Genomic DNA, 16966 nt, shown 5'->3' on the forward strand with positions numbered 1-16966 from the left:
GAGAAAGGGTCTGAATTGGCAGAACTGGCGTGAAGAGATTCCAGTGGTTTAAGATTGAGTTTTGAAGAGAAACTTTCTATGTATATCTTAATGGAAGGTGCGTCTTAGAGTCAAAGTATCTGGCAAGAAGTGAAAAATAGATGTCAGTAAAATTCTCTGTGGTAGTCAGGTGTGGATGGTTACTTGCAGGAAGATCTTTATAAATATAGGGTACATTCTGCCAGAAACGTATCCTAAGAGAAATGCCTGTGGATAAGGCATTTATAATTAATTGAAATCTAAACACATGGATTATTTTGTTTAGGTTGCTCCAAATTTCATTGCTCCTTGTTATGGTGCATTTGAGTGAAGGTTAAATTAGAAAAATTAGGAGTCAGTAAGAAAGAAGGAAAGGAGAAAAAGGGTGGAAGAAAAGCAGGAGTCAAGTAGTTGAGTGGGGGCCATAACTGTGACTTTGTTTTGAATTGTGGGTATGATTGGAGGCTAATTCTCCCTGAATGTTGTATTTTCCAGATGGAACTTTCTGCAGTGGCTTGGATAATAGCAACACTTTCTCTCTGAGCCTTTGGGTAAAAGTGAATGGAGGGTTGCTGTTGTCATTCATTGGAGGACTTCAGAAGCAAGCTGACATTGAATTGGGGTGTGGGTGGTGGGTAAGGAGAAGAGATTGGAATTATCCTGAAGGTGTCTGAACTTTCTAAAAAAGTGGAGTCTCTCACATAGGGTCCGTAGACCCCTGAAGTATGTGCCTATTTCTGGGGAGACTGAAAGGGTTAAAAACTGCTCTAAAGCTTAGCTGTTGTCTCTAAAGTATACATGTAATTATGCTTTGCTAGGATGGGACGATAGGATACTAAGCAAAGAAATGTGGATGATGCGTCTTTAGGCATATTAGTAGGTCCAGACTGTAAGCTAGAGTCCTACACAGAATAAATAAAGATACTACTGTGGAGGACAGGAGGCACAGAAATAAATGAATGTGATCTGTTAGTAAATGAGGACAGAGCTGTGAGTTTGTGCTACTATTTAGATCTGTTCTTCATGTTCCCTTATCCTCTAAGGTAACGTTGCGAAGTCTTGCTGCTGAAACCCTCATCAAGATGTGTGTTAGTTTCCTAGGGCTGCCATAACAAAGTCCTACAAACTGGGTGGCTTAAAACAACAGAAATTGATTGGCTCACGGTTCTGGCAACTGGAAGTCTGAGATGGTGTTAGCAGGGCCATGCATCATCTGAAACCTCTAGAGAAGACTGCCTCTTCCTAGCTTCTGGTGGTTGCTGGCAGTCCTTGGTGTCGCTTGGCCTGTGGCAACATAACTAATCTCTGCCTCCCTCTCGATGTAACCTTCCTCATGTGTCTGTGTCTTCACATGGCCTTCCTCTAAGGATACCAGTCATTGGATTTAGGGTGCACCCTAATCTAGTGTGACCTCATCATAACCAATTATATCTGCAAAGACCCTATTTCTAAATAAGGTCACACTCTGGAGTTCTAGGTAGACACAAATTTTAGGGGGAGATTATTAATCCAGTACAGACCATCTTTCTGTACTGCTATATTCTTTGGGGTTTAAGACTGCATTGTGGAATAGAAATGGCAGATAGAGTTGATTACAAAGAAAGTGGAGAAAAGACAGAAGGTAGGTCTTCAGAAATAGTAAGATGGGTAGACGTATAGAAGTTTAAAATGACATTCTTTTAAATGAAATGTAAATTATTTTTGCAGTCAGTGTACCAGAGGCTCTAGTTTCAGGAGTAAGAAGGGTGTTTCTGGCCTTTCTTCTGTTTCCTTCTTGATATAATCCCTTAGTTCTGCTTTCCTGATTTAAGAAACAGAGCTTCAAAATAACCCACCAACCTCTCTCCCTCCCCTAATTGCAAACAATTCCCACGCCTAATTTTTATGCCTTTAAAAAAATATATATATATATATATATTTTTCAATATATGAAGTTTATTGTCAAATTGGTTTCCATACGACACCCAGTGCTCATCCCAAAAGGTGCCCTCCTCAATACCCATCACCCACCCTCCCCTCCCTCCCACCCCCCCCATCAACCGTCAGTTTGTTCTCAGTTTTTAAGAGTCTCTTCTGCTTTGGCTCTCTCCCACTCTAACCTCCTTTTTTTTTTTTTTTTTTTTTTCCTTTTCCTTCCCCTCCCCTATGGGTTTCTGTTAAGTTTCTCAGGATCCACATAAGAGTGAAACCATATGGTATCTGTCTTTCTCTGTATGGCTCATTTCACTTAGCATAATACTCTCCAGTTCCATCCACGTTGCTACAAAGGGCCATATTTCATTCTTTCTCATTGCCACGTAGTACTCCATTGTGTATATAAACCACAATTTCTTTATCCATTCATCAGTTGATGGACATTTAGGCTCTTTCCATAATTTGGCTATTGTTGAGAGTGCTGCTATAAACATTGGGGTACAAGTGCCCCTATGCATCAGTACTCCTGTATCCCTTGGGTAAATTCCTAGCAGTGCTATTGCTGGGTTATAGGGTAGGTCTATTTTTAATTTTTTGAGGAACCTCCATGCTGTTTTCCAGAGCGGCTGCACCAGTTTGCATTCCCACCAACAGTGCAAGAGGGTTCCCGTTTCTCCACATCCTCTCCAGCATCTATAGTCTCCTGATTTGTTCATTTTGGCCACTCTGACTGGTGTGAGGTGATATCTGAGTGTGGTTTTGATTTGTATTTCCCTGATAAGGAGCGACGTTGAGCATCTTTTCATGTGCTTGTTGGCCATCTGGATGTCTTCTTTAGAGAAGTGTCTATTCATGTTTTCTGCCCATTTCTTCATTGGGTTATTTGTTTTTCGGGTGTGGAGTTTGGTGAGCTCTTTATAGATTTTGGATACTAGCCCTTTGTCCGATATGTCATTTGCAAGTATCTTTTCCCTTTGCATTGGTTGCCTTTTAGTTTTGTTGTTTGTTTCCTTTGCTGTGCAGAAGCTTTTTATCTTCATAAGGTCCCAGTAGTTCATTTTTGCTTTCAATTCCCTTGCCTAAAAATATTTTTGAGAGGGGGTGCCTGCATGGCTCAGTTGGTTAAATCTGACTTCAGCTCAGGTCATGATCTCACAGTTTGTGAGTTCAAGCCCCGCGTTGGGCTCTGTGCTGACAGCTTGGAGCCTGGAGCCTGCTTGGGATTCTGTCTCACTTTCTCTCTGCCCCTCACCCATGCGTGCTCTGTCTCTTTGTCTCTCTCTCTCAAAAATACACTTAAAAAAAATTAAAAATGTTTTTTTAATGTTTATTTATTTACTTAGCACATGTGGGTGCACGTGTGGGGGAGGGGCAGAGAGAGAGGGAGAGAGAGAGAATCCCAAGCAGGCTCTGAGCTGTCAGCACAGAGTCCAATTTGGGACTCCAACTCATGAACCATGAGATTATGACCTGAGCCGAGATCAAGAGTTGGAGGCTTAACCGACTGAGCCACCCAGGTGTGCCTAATTTGTATGCCTTAATAAAGGAAATAGCTTGTGATAGTCATGTGATGCTGGCCCAGAGAAAATTTCCCCCTTATTTCTCACCTGAATCATGAAGCCACTTTACATTCGTTGTATCATGGCTTCATGATAACTAGCTAACTTGGTTTTACTTCCTCTGTCCAGAACTACAGTGAGAGGAGGAAAATATCTCTGCCTTAGGAAGGGGTGCAAGGGTCCCAGTGATAGGGTTTTAGTTGGGTAGGCTATTCCAGGCTTAAAGCAGGTCCAGAATTCGAGGCACTCTGGAACTTAAGGGTGCTCTGAAGGGATTCCAGTGGTTGCCAAAAGGGGTCTAGACTCAACTAGGTTATGATTATTGTTTCTTAGTCCCTGAAAGGTGTGATAAATATCCTAAAACTTGTCTGACTTCTGAAAGATATCTGGCTTACAGCCAGATGTTTTCCAGGTAGCTTTCTATCTGTAGATAATATCCAAAAGTCTAAATCAGAGACTGTCTACCCCAGCTCCCTCAAAGCCCTGGGAAAGGAGATCAGAAAGAACCACAGCCTGTGGCATTGGTTACGAAAAGTGAAGGCATCTGTGTTATCAAAAGCAGGTAACAAAATAACATCAAGAAAGTATGTTCTGGGGCACCTGGGTGGCTCAGTTAAGCGTCCGATTCTCGCAGCTTAGAATTCTCTCTCTTTCTGCCCCTCCTCCGCTTGTGTGCATGCACACACATGCTCTCTGCCCCTGTCTCTAAATAACCATCAAAAAAAAAAAAAAATGTTCCAAGATCTTGAAATTAGAGAATATACAAGAAGTTTTAATCCACACACTTCTTAAGGTGAAATCAAGCCTCAGGGCAGATAATAAGGGTGTGAGTCATCTCTTTAGTTGGAATGACAAGAGACCCAGACCTTGGCACTAGAGATTCAAGGGTTACCCACACCCACATTCCTTTTCATGCCTCACCTGTCCCAGGAATGCACTAAAACTCCAGCTAAAAATAACTACAGAAACTCGAACTCTGGGAAGTAGCACTGAACAGCCTACCCTAGAGTGAAGAGGTGGTTTATGCCAAATGGAAGACAGGAAGAAAATGGGCTCATGTGGGACCATGTAATCTCTAGGATGTGGACCCTGATGTCTGCTCATACTCTTGGAAGTTTTTGCTTACAAGCCATCCCTCCACCTGATATTTTCATTAACCTATGGGTGCCATGTTGGTGCTGGAAGAAGCCAGAAGGATGAGGGAATGCAACAGAGTATATAGGCAAAATGTTAGTCAAAAGACCTATTGACTGTTACTATGTGACCTCATGGGAGTTACTGAACCTCAGTTTTCTCTTCGCTAACATGGAAATAAGATCATCCGTCCTATCTGCCTCACAGAGTCTTGAACCTAGTTTTGTGTTTTGTGTTTTTAAATTCTGTTGTCTCCCTCCCTTCCGGTGTCTGCTGTATCCCAGCTACAGTGCCGGGTACCAGGAAGACAACACTGAAGAAAAAAGTCAGATGCTGTTTTTGCTGAACTCAGCCTTAGGTAAATTCAGGATTTGTCTTAGCATTGTGTTGTGATTATGCTTGTCTAGAGGGGAGGGACCATGGCTTATTTGTGGATGTAATTTTAACATCTCATAGGTCCTAGCACACAGCATTTGTCCAATATCTGTCATTTTCTGGAACATACTCTGTTGGCAATTTTACATGTGTTGTCTCTAGTTCCTTGAATAATCCTGAAAGGTAGATATTATTGTTCCCATTATAAGCTGTAAGGGCAGACTGTCAAATCTGCTCCTTAAGAGTTTTGGGACTGTGGGCAAGTTTTTCAGCCTTTTTGTGTTTCAGTCTTACCTGAAGAAATGCAGATAGCGATATACCTTCCTCACGGGGTTGTGAGGTTTAAGTGAGGTAGACTGTGGCTTATCATATGATTAATACGTGTTATCCATTATGATTATCATTATTGTTACTGTGATTACAGATGGAGAGTAGCTAAGTAGCTTGCCCAGGTCACATAGCACATAAGGGGTCAAGCAAAATTTGGTTTCAGGACTCTGCTCTTGATACTATATACACTGTGTGTGTGTGTGTGTGTGTGTGTGTGTGTGTGTGTGTGTCTATAATTTCATATTATTCATTCAGTAAGTGCTTACTGAATGAATGATTGAACCATAATATATATTTTTTCTTTTGGAAAAATCTCTTCTACCAGCAAATAAGTATTACCTAAATGAGCTTTCAGACTTAACCTATTGGGAAGTCTGGGGGGAGAATATGAAATTTTCATTTCCACCAGTAGATGGCAGAAGGAAGAAAAGATACCTCTGAATGGGCAGGAGTTCTCATCCTGAGCAGAAGGATAAATACTGAGCAGGGACTGAGACGTGGTGGCTGATCACAAGGGCTCTTGATGTCATGTGTGGCCCACAGTGACGAAAGGGGGCCAGAGTGCATATGAGAACTCCCCACAGGTATGTAAAAGGCTCAGCCTTCAAGATCTAGGTTGACCCACAAGACAGGCCTTGGGAGACTGAAGTAAGCTGAAGTTCAGATGTAGTAAGAACACAAAGTTGCCTTCTCCTATTCTGTCTTCACAGTTTCAGTCTACATTCCCTTTTCATGTTACAGGCAGCTCTGTTCCCTTCAGAAGTGTGCCCTTCCCTCCTGGGATTTTGATGAAGTCGCTTGCCCTCTGTTTATGTCCTCCCTCAACCCACACCCCAGCCTGTAACCTATGGGTGCTGTTATTCACCCCCTTCCTACCCCAGTACATGTGCTTTGTGTTTATGAATGTAAATTCTCTGAGCCATTAATCCCCTTGTGTTGTATCCCTCTATCTTACTGCATATCCATCTAATAAGCTTTATCTATTGCCCTCCCTCCTCTGTCGCATCAGCTTGGTGCTGGTTAGCTGGTGAGCTACTCATTTGTCCATTCTGTCCTAAAGACGTCTTTCAGCTCCAAGTGATGGGGAAATGTCCCTCTGGTTCCTTAAGAAGGCATGGTGGTCAGAAATACTGGGCTACCTCCGCTCTCTCTCACTTCTGTGCTGGCTCTTCCCAAGCATTCCTTTGCGGGAGGAGGCTGCGGGTGACTCCTGCTCAATACCTGCCTTCTTAGAAACTCTAACCCAACCTATTTAATGCAGCGCCAACTTCAAGCCAACATCCTTGTTGTGTTTTCTGGGTGGGTCAAGAGAGTGGGGACCGCCAGAAGATTTCTTATTTGACGTACTCTGTTTGTACATACGTAATGGTCTGTTTGTGATTCTTTACCATAAGGCGGTGGAGAGCCCGCTGTGTGCTAGGCATTTGCTAGGGGCTTGGCATATATTACTGCATTTACTGGAGGTAATGACTCATCTCGTGAGGAAACATGGACAAGCTTGTTTACGATATGTTAAAACCACAACCTTGTCATTTCTTATTCTGCATCTTCCACGATTTCATGCATGCATCGAAGGGTGTTCAAGCACTTTTGCTAATAAAGTGGGCTTAGGCTAATAAAATGAAGTAGAGATTCGGTTACATCATAGTTAATCTGTGGCTTCTGATTCCATTTCATCGATTTGTGGTGGAATTCAAAGGGCTGGGGGTGAGGGGGAAGTGAGAAAGATGCCTCTCGGCACTGTAGTTTTATATTTTCACCACATTCCTACAAAATGAATAAATTTGACATTTGGACTCTGCCATTCTATTCACGTGCAAAACCTCACACAAAATCAGAATTTTAGGGTTGAGAGGATCTTGGCGATGAACCAGATTAGATTGTTCATTTTTCCTTAGAGTAAAGGAAAGTATGTGTGTGTTTATAAGTTTGAGTATTTCTTTCAGATTATTTTGAAAGCGGGGAGGGGCAGAGAGAGAGGGAGAGAATCCTAAGCAGGCTCCAAGCTGTCAGTGCAGAGCTGGATGCGGGGGCTTGATCTCCTGAATTATGAGATCATGACCTGAGTGGAAATCAAGAGTCGGATGCTTAACTGACTGAGCCACCCAGGCACCCCCATAAGTTTGGATAGGTTTTGTATTGTGCTTATGAGGTTATAGCTCTTTAAAGAGAGACACTAAAATAGACTCCTGTTCTTCAAAAGAGTTCTAGTAGAATTTTGTTCATAATCCCTGCCTAAGGAAGAAAATACTTGCTTTTCAGGACTAATGTCTTAAGAGTAGAGTCTCTTTTTTGAGAAGAGTAGTGGAAGATGTTGGGGGACAGAAATGTGTTTTAGAAAACCCTGATTGGCCTAACCTATTTTCCTAATAAATGCCAGTATTGTTCCAAACCAGGCTGTAGGTGCTATGTTGGGAGGAGTGTGGGTAAGTCGTATTCATACCTCACCTCTTCAGCATCTTTGTCCAGGTGAACTCCAATTGTGTGTGATCACCAAGGGCAGCCTAGAAGGAGGCAAAAGTTCCTACGAGGACAAGGGACAGACTGAAGTTTCTGTGGGAATGGAGAAGAGCGACTCACCTCTATGTTGATCACCTGGGTAGGATACAGGGACAGAGAGGAAAGGAGGGGGAGAAGCGTGTCCTGTAGGAGTTATAGCCTATACATAAACTGCAGAGTTTTAAGGTACTCAGCAGCAGTACAGTCGTTTCCTGCCCCTTCTCCATTCTCCACACTTCCTGGGTTTCCCACTGGCCAGTGGCTTGTGGCCAGGGCTCATTTCTCTCTCCCCTATGGCCTAGAAGGGTGGTTTCCATGGTGGGGCACATGCATCTAGGGGAGTGTATGACAGTTTGTTGGGGTGTGGAAAGAAAATACTAGAATTTTTTAATACCTTATTTTAAACTCATCCTCTAATTTCTATTTTTGTGTTTTATAAAGTACATAAAGTATGGGAATACCAATTTATAATGAATATGTACAAGTATGGAAGTTTGTTAAAGTGACATTAAATAGAGGTATACTATCAGGAAGGTTTAAGGCTCTAGGGAATTTTTTTTTTTTTAACTTTATTTTGAGGGAGAGAGAGAGAGAGAGGGAGAGAGAGAGAGAGAGGGAGAGAGCGAGAGAGAGAATCCCAAGCAGGCTTTGTGCTGTCAGCACAGAGCCTGACGAGGGACTTGATTTCATGAACTGTGAGATCATGACCTGAGTCGAGATCAAGAGTCAAATGCTTAACTTAGCCACCCAGGCACCCCTCTAGGGAATTATTCTGACAACACTGCTTTAAAAAAATTATTTCATGTTTCATTCTGAAATGAATTTTTAAACAAAACTTTGATACATCCTTACATATATATATATATTTAACTTCTTTTATTTCTAAAAATTTTTTAAATGTTTATTTTTGAGGAGAGAGAGAGAGACAGAGCGTGAGCAGGGGAAGGGCAGAAAGAGAGAGGCACAGAATCTGAAGCTGTCCGCACAGAGCCTGATGCAGGGCTTGAACCCATGAACTGTGAGATATGACCTGAGCTGAAGTCAGATGCTTACCCAACTGAGCCACCCAGGTGCCCTTTTTTGACTTTTTTAAATTAAATTAAATTATTTTTTAAGAGCAGTTTTAGGTTCACAGCAAAATTGAGAGGAAGGTGCAGAGATTTCCCATATATCTCCTTTCACACACACATACCCCATTATCAGCATCCCCCACCAGAGAGGTACATTTGTTACCATCAATGAACCTACACTGACGCATCATAATCACCCAAAGTCCATAGATCACCTCAGGGTTCACGCTTGGGCTTGTGCACTCTGTGGCTTTGGACAAATGTATCTACCTCTATAATACACAGAGTATTTTCACTGCTCTAGGAATCCTCTGTGCTCTGCCTATTCATCCCTTCTTGTACCCCAAACCCTGGCAACCGCTGATATTTTTACTGGTTCCATCGTTTTGTCTTTTCCAGTATGTCATATAGTTGGAATCATGCAGTATTTAGCCTTTTGAGACCGGGTTCGCTTAATAATATGTATTTAAGTTTCCTCTATGTCTTCTCACAGCTTGAGAGCTCTTTTCTTTTTAGTATTGAATAGTATTGCATTGTTTGGATGCATCATAGTTTATCCATTTGCCTACTGAAGGACATCTTGGTTGCTTCCACATTTTGGCAATTATGAATAAAGCTGCTGTAAACATCCCTGTGCAGGTTTTTCCCCCCACTTCTTTTTTAATGTGATAAAATACTCAAAATTTACCATCTTAACCATTTTAAAGTTAAGAGTTATGTGGTATTAAATACACTCATGTTATTGTGCAAACACCACCACCATCTCCATCCCCCTAACTCTTTTCATCTTGTAAATCTAAAAGTCTCTATCCATTAAACAATAAATCTCCATTTTCCCCAACTCTCAGTCCCTGGCAACCACCATTGTACTTTCTGTCTTTATGGTTTTGACTACTCTTACTACCTAATGTAAGTGGAATAATACAGTATTGGTCTATTTGTGACTGGTTTATTACACTTGGTTCAATGTCCTCAAGTTTCATACATATTATGGAATATTAAAGAATTTCCTTCCTCTTTAAAGACAGGATAATATTCCATTGTATGTATAGACCGCATTTTGCCTCTCCATTTGCCCATTTTTGAATTGGGGTTTGGTTTTTTGGGGTTTTTTTTTGCTTTTGTTTTTGTTTTATTTGAGGTTGAGTTTTAGGAGTTTTCTGTATATTCTGGATACTAATTCCATATCAGATATATGATTTGCAAATACTTTCTCCCATTCTGTGGGTTGCCTTTTTACTCTGCTGATAGTGTCTTTTGATGCACAAATTTTTAAATTTTTCATGAAGTCCAATTTGTCTACTTTTTCTTTTACCTGGGCTTTTGGTGTCACAGCTAAGAAATCATGACCAAATCCAATGTCATGAAGCCTTTGTCCTATGTTTTCTTCTAAGAGTCTTATTGTTTTAGGTCTTATTTACATTTAGGTCCTTGATTCATTTTCAGTTAACTTTTGTATGTGGTGTTAGGTAAGGGTCAACTTCATTCTTTTGCATGTGGATAACTAGTTTTCCCAGCAACATTTGTTGAAAAGACTATCCTTTCCCCATTGAAAGGTTTGGCATCCTGTCAAAGACCATTTGACCATAGATGTGAGGATTTATTTCTGGGCTCTTTATTCTATTCCGTTGGTCTATAAGTATGTCTTTATGCCAATACCAAACTGTATTGATTACTGTAGCTTGTGCTAAGATTTGAAATCAGGAAATGTGAATCTTCCAGTTTTGTTCTTCTTTTTCAAGATTGTTTTCCTTTTGGGATGAGCACTGGGGTGTTGTATGGAAACCAATTTGACAATAAACTTCATATATTGAAAAAAAAAAGATTGTTTTTGCTATTTAGGGTCCCTTGAGATTCCATATGAATTTTAGGATGGTTTTTCCATTCCTGCAAAAAAAAAAAAAAAATTGGGATTTTGATAAGGGATTGCATTGAATCTATAGATGACTTTGGGAAATATTGACCTTTTTTTTATTAAAAATTTTTTTAATGTTTATTTTTGAGAGAGAGAGAGAGACAGAGATAGAGCATGAGTGGGGGAGGGGCAGAGAGCAAGGGACACACAGAATCTGAAGTAGGCTCTAGGCTCTGAGCTATCAGGACAGAGCCTGATGTGGCACTCAAACTCACAAACTGTGAGATCAAAACCTGATCCGGGGCGCCTGGGTGGCGCAGTCGGTTAAGCGTCCGACTTCAGCCAGGTCACGATCTCGCGGTCCGTGAGTTCGAGCCCCGCGTCGGGCTCTGGGCTGATGGCTCAGAGCCTGGAGCCTGTTTCCAATTCTGTGTCTCCCTCTCTCTCTGCCCCTCCCCCGTTCGTGCTCTGTCTCTCTCTGTCCCAAAAAAAAAAAAAAAAAAAAAAAAAAAAACAACAACAACAAAAAAACCTGATCCAAAGTCGGATACTGAACTGACTGAGCCACCCAGGCACCCCAAGGAAGTATTGACATTTTAACAATTTTAAGTGTTCTAATCCATGAACATGGGATGTGTTTCCATTTATATATGTGTTCTTTAATTTCTTTTAGAATTAGTATATAGTTTTCTTGTATGAGACTTTTACTTTCTTGGTGATGTTGATTCCTAGGAATTTTATTTTATTTTATTTTATTTTATTTTATTTTATTTTATTTTATTTTATTTTTTTAGAATTTTATTTTTTTTGATGCTATTATAACTGGAACTGTTTTTATAATTTCCTTTTCAGATTATTCATTAATAGTGTACAGAAAATACAACTGATTTTTGTGTGTTAGACTTTGTATCCTGCTAATTTGCTGAATTCACTTATTCTAGTAGTTTTTCTAGGATTATCTTTAGGGTATTTTTATGTAGAAGATCATATCACCTCCAGAGATAATTTTACTTTTTTCCAATTTGGATGCCTTTTCTTTCTTTCTTTTTTTTAAATGTGTATTTATTTTTGAGAGAGAGAGCACAGTTGCATGCATTCACAAGAAAGGACGGGGCAGAGAGAGGGCAAGAGCGAGAGCGAAAGAGAGAGAGAATCCCAACCAGGGTCCACACTGTCAGCACAGAGCCTGACATGGGACTCAATCCCATGAACATGAGATCATGACCTGAGCCTAAATCAAGAGTCCGATGCTTACCTAATTGAGCCACCCAGGCACTCCAAGGATGCCTTTTATTTCGTTCTCTTGTTTAATTGTTCTGGCTAGAGCTTCCAGTACTATGATGAATAGGCGTGGTGAAAATGGGCATGTTTGTCTTGTTGCTGATCTTAGAGGGAAGGCTTTCAGTCTTTCATCACGTATGAGGTTTGCTCTGGGTTTTTCATATATGGCTTTTGGTACGTTGAGATAATTTCCTTTTGTTCCTAGTTTGTTTAATGTTTTTTATCATGAAAGGGTGTCCAATTTTGTGAAATTCTTTTTCTGCATTAATTGACATCACTGTGTTTTATCCATTCTGCCAATCTGTCTTTTGACTGGAGGGTTTAATCCATTTACATGTAAAATAATTACTGATAAGAAGGGACCTACTTCTGTCATTGTGCTATTTTCTATATGCCTTATGGCTTTTTAAGTTTATTACAAAAAAGTTTTTTTGGGGCGCCTGGGTGGCGCAGTCGGTTAAGCGTCCGACTTCAGCCAGGTCACGATCTCGCGGTCTGTGAGTTCGAGCCCCGCATCGGGCTCTGGGCTGATGGCTCAGAGCCTGGAGCCTGTTTCCGATTCTGTGTCTCCCTCTCTCTCTGCCCCTCCCCCGTTCATGCTCTGTCTCTCTCTGTCCCAAAAATAAATAAAAAACGTTGAAAAAAAAATTAAAAAAAAAAAAGTTTTTTTTTAATGTTTATTTAGTTTTGAGAGAGAGAGAGAGAGACAGAGAATGAGTGGGGGAGGGGTAGAGAGAGACACAGAATCTGAAGCAGGCTCCAGGCTCTGAGATGTCAGTACAGAGTCTGATGTAGGGCTCAAACTCATGACCTGGGAGATCATGACCTGAGCCAAAGTTGGATGCCTAACCAACTGAGCCACCCAGGCACCCCCTTTTCAAATTTCTCATTTCTGTTATTACATGGTCTTTTCTGTTCAGCTGATTTTTTTTTTTTTTTTTTTTTTTGTAGTGAAATGTTTACATTCCTTTCATGTATATTCTGTAGCTATTTTCTTTGTGGTTACTATGGGGATTACATTTAACATTTTACAGTTATAATAGTCTAACTTGAAATCATTCCAGCTTAACTTCAATAACAAACAAAAACTATGCTCCTTTAGCTCCGTCCCCACCCCTTTTGGTTGTTGTCACAAAATTAGATCTTTATACATTTTGTACGCAAAACATAAACTACTAATTCTTTTAAATACATTGGACTCTTAAATTATATAAAAAGCAAAATTTGGAGTTACAAACCAAAGTTACAGTAATTTTAGCTTTTACACTAACACAATTATGCTTTTATAATTGCCCATATATTTACCTATATATATATTTTTTTTTCTTAATTTATCTATATTAAGATCTTTATTTCTCTATATGGTTTTGAGCTACTGTGTAGTGTCCTTTTATTTTACCTTGTAGGAATCTCAAGCATTTCTTGCAGGACAGGTCTAGTGGTCCCTTAGCTTTTGTTTGTCTGGAAATGTCTTAATTTCTCCTTCACTTTTGAAGAACAGTTTGCCACACACAGGATTTATGGTTGACAGGTTTTTTTCTCCTCCCCTTCCCTCCCCTTCCCTCCCCTTCCCTCCCCTCCCCTCCCCTTCCCTGTCGTCTTATCTGTCTTTTGTATTTTTGTCAATGTACTGTATTCTGGCTCCAAAGTTTCTGATGAGAAACATGCTGGATTTATTGAAGATCACTTGTATGTGATAATTTGCTTCTCTCTTGCTGATTTTAAGATTCTGTGTTTGCTTTCGAAAGTTTGATTATAGTCTTGGTGTGTGTGGATCTCTTTGAGTTCACCTTACTTGGAGTTCTTTGAGTTTTTTGGGTATTTATACTTAAGTATTTCATCAAATTTGGGAAGTTTTCAGCCACTATTTCTTCAAATATTCTGCCTCCTTTTCTCTCTCTTCTCCTTTTGGGATTCCTCCCTTCCATGTGAATGTTGGTTGTCTAGGTTGTGTTTCACAGGTACCTTAGGTTTTGTTCACTCTTCAATCTTTTTTCTTTCTGTTCCTCAGACCCGATAATTTCTATTTCTTCTCTTCAAGTTTGCTGATTCTTTCTTCTGCCTTCTCAAATCTGCCTTTGAATCCCTCAAATGAATTTTTACTTTCAGTTCTTGTACTTTTTAAGCTCTCAATTTTCTTTTTGGTTTCTTTTTAGGTTGTCTCTATTTTTATTGATCTTTCCATTATGTTCACACATCATCTTCTTGACTTTCTCTGTATTTTCCCTTAGTTCTTTGCAGTTATTTTAAAGTCTTTGTCTCATAGATCTGTTGTCTTTTTCAGAGACAATTTTTGTTGATTTTCTTCCCCTTTGAATGGACCATGCTTTTTTATTTGTATGCCTTGTGATTTGTTGTTGTTGAACACTGTTGGATTTAATAATGTAGTAACTGTGGGGATTTTGCTGGGATTGGATTGGGATTGGATGGAATCTATAGATCAAATTGGGAAGAGCTGATATCTTGAAGGTATTGAGTCTCTTATCCATGAACATGGAATATCACTTCATTTATTTAGTTCTTTGATTTTGTTCATCAGAGTTTGTAGTTTTCTTTACATGGAGCTTGTATATGTTTCATTAGATTTATATCTAAGCTTTTCATTTTATTCTGAGTACTCATATAAATGTGTTTTTAATGTCAAATTCCACTTGTTCATTGCTGATATTTAGGAAATCAGTTGACTTAAAAAAATTTTTTTTATGTTTTATTTTATTTTGGGGGGAGAGAGAAAGCGAGAGAGAGGGAGAGTGAGCACAAGCAGGGGAGGGGCAGAGAGAGGGGGAGACACAGAATCTGAAATAGGATCTAGGCTCTGAGCTGTCAGCACAGAGCCTGACATGGGGCTTGAACTCATGAACTGCAAGATCATGACCTGAGCTGAAGTTGGATGCTTAACTGACTGAGCCACCCAGGTGCCCTTCAGTTGACTTTTTTATATTAACTTTGGTTTGTTAATGTTTTGTTGAGAATTCTTGCTCTGTGTTCATGGGAGATATTTATAGTTTTTTTGTAATGTCTGTGTCTGGTTTTGGTAATGGGGTAAGGCCGGTCTTAGAATGAATTAGGAAGTATTACCTCTTCCATCCTCTGAAAGAGATTTTAGAGGATTGGTGTAATTTTTTTCCTTAAATGTTTGATAGACTTCACCAGAGAAGTCTGGGTCTGTTTTGGAAGGTTTTAACTATTGATTAAATGTCTTTAATAGGTATCGGTCTGTTCACATAGTCTGTATTTTTTCAGTCCTTGGACATTCTCTTCTTTTGTTTTCAGTTTGTGTTCTCTTTGCTTTTCAGGTTTGGAAGTTTGTACTAAGATTTCCTCAAGCTCAGATATTCTTTACTCAGCTATGTCTAGTCTATAAACCCATCAAAGGCATTCTTCTTTTCTGTTACAGTGTTTTTCATATCTAGCATTTCATTTATGTTCTTTCTTAGGATTTATATCTCTCTGCACACGTTGCCCATCTATTTTTGCATGCTGTCTATTTTATCCATTAGAGTCTTGAGCATGTTAATCATAATTGTTTGAATTCCCATTCTGATAATTTTAACTTCTTGCCATGTTTGGTTTTGATGCTTATCTGTGTCTTCAAGTTCTGTTTTCTTTTTTCCTTTTGGTATGCCTTGTAGTTTTTTCTTGATAGCTGGATAGGATGTACTGAATAAAAGCCCTTTAGTGAGTTTATGTCTCTGCACTGTGCACTTCAAGGTTCTTCTACATAGAAGGCTGGAGAAGCTCAACTCCAGCCTACCCTAGCTTTCTGTGTAGAAGAAGGGGAATACCCAACTCCAGCCCACCCTAGCCATCCTGTCTCATCTAAAGGGGGAGGAAAAAAACTGAGACACACCTTGAAGTTCACAGTCCAGAGACATAGGCTCACTAAAGGACTGAAACCTAATCATAGGACTATAGAACACTTCTCTTTTCCCTATACCTTACCACATTACTGAAGGTCTGATAACGTCCTAGTAGGTTAGGCTCTGTTTGACTAGTTTCTCTTGAAGATAGCCCTTATTAAGAAGAACAGCATACTCTGATGTGTTTCAAATCGTTCTTCTTCCCTTCCCCCTGCTGGAAGCACAGGAGGATTTTTCTCTTATATTCATTGTGAGAACCTGGTTGAACTCCTGGAGGTAGATCTCACAAATGTGGGGCTCCCCTGTGACTGGGCCCGGCTGGAGTTTTGTTTTTTTTTAAATTTTTTTAAATGTTTATTTGTTTTTGAGAGCGAGAGAGAGAGAGAGAGCAAGAGAGAGATAGCATGAGCATGGGAGGGGCAGAGAGAGGGAGACATAGAATCTGAAGCAGGCTCCAGGCTTTAAGCTGTCAGCACAGAGTCCGACATGGGCCTTGAACTCATGAACTGCAAGATCATGACCTGAGCCGAAGTTGGAGGCTCAACCAACTGAGCCACCCAGGCGCCCCCTGGAGTTTTTTTTTTTTAACTTAAAAAAAATTTGTTTTTAATGTTTTATTTATTTTTGAGAGAGAGAGACAGAGTGCGAGTGGGGGAAGGGCAGAGAGAGAGGGAGACATAGAATCTGAAGCAGGCTCCAGGCTCCCAGCTGACAGCATAGAGCCCGACACAGGGCTCGAACTCACAAACCATGAGATCATGACCTGAGCTGAAGTTGACACTTAACCGACTGAGCCACCCAGGCACCTCTTTTTTTCAAACTTAAAAAAATAATAATTTATTTATTTTGAGAGACAGAGAGACAGAGAGTGAACAGGGGAGGGGCAGATAGAGAGGAAGAGAGAATTCCAAGCATGCCCTGCGCTGTTAGTGCAAAGCCCAATGCAGGGCTTGAACTCATGAACCGTGAGATCACGACCTGAGCCAAAATCAAGAGTTGGATGCTCAGATGACTAAGCCACCAGGTGCCCCGCCCCAACCACCTGGAGTTTTAACTCTCTGAGTTGTCCAC

At 40.3% G+C, this 16966-nt stretch overlaps 1 long non-coding RNA gene across 1 annotated transcript in view; it reads left to right on the forward strand.

Moving 5' to 3' along the window:
- Positions 1–5572: 5572 nt before the first annotated feature.
- LOC115518476 overlaps positions 5573–16966 on the forward strand; it is a 44088-nt gene continuing 32694 nt past the window's right edge. Inside the window, exon 1 of the long non-coding RNA XR_003970277.1 lies at positions 5573–5914. This is a non-coding gene — a long non-coding RNA (uncharacterized LOC115518476). The remainder of the gene's footprint in view (positions 5915–16966) is intronic.

This window comes from Lynx canadensis, chromosome B4 (assembly GCF_007474595.2).
Source record: "Lynx canadensis isolate LIC74 chromosome B4, mLynCan4.pri.v2, whole genome shotgun sequence".
Taxonomy (NCBI): Eukaryota; Metazoa; Chordata; class Mammalia; order Carnivora; family Felidae; genus Lynx; species Lynx canadensis.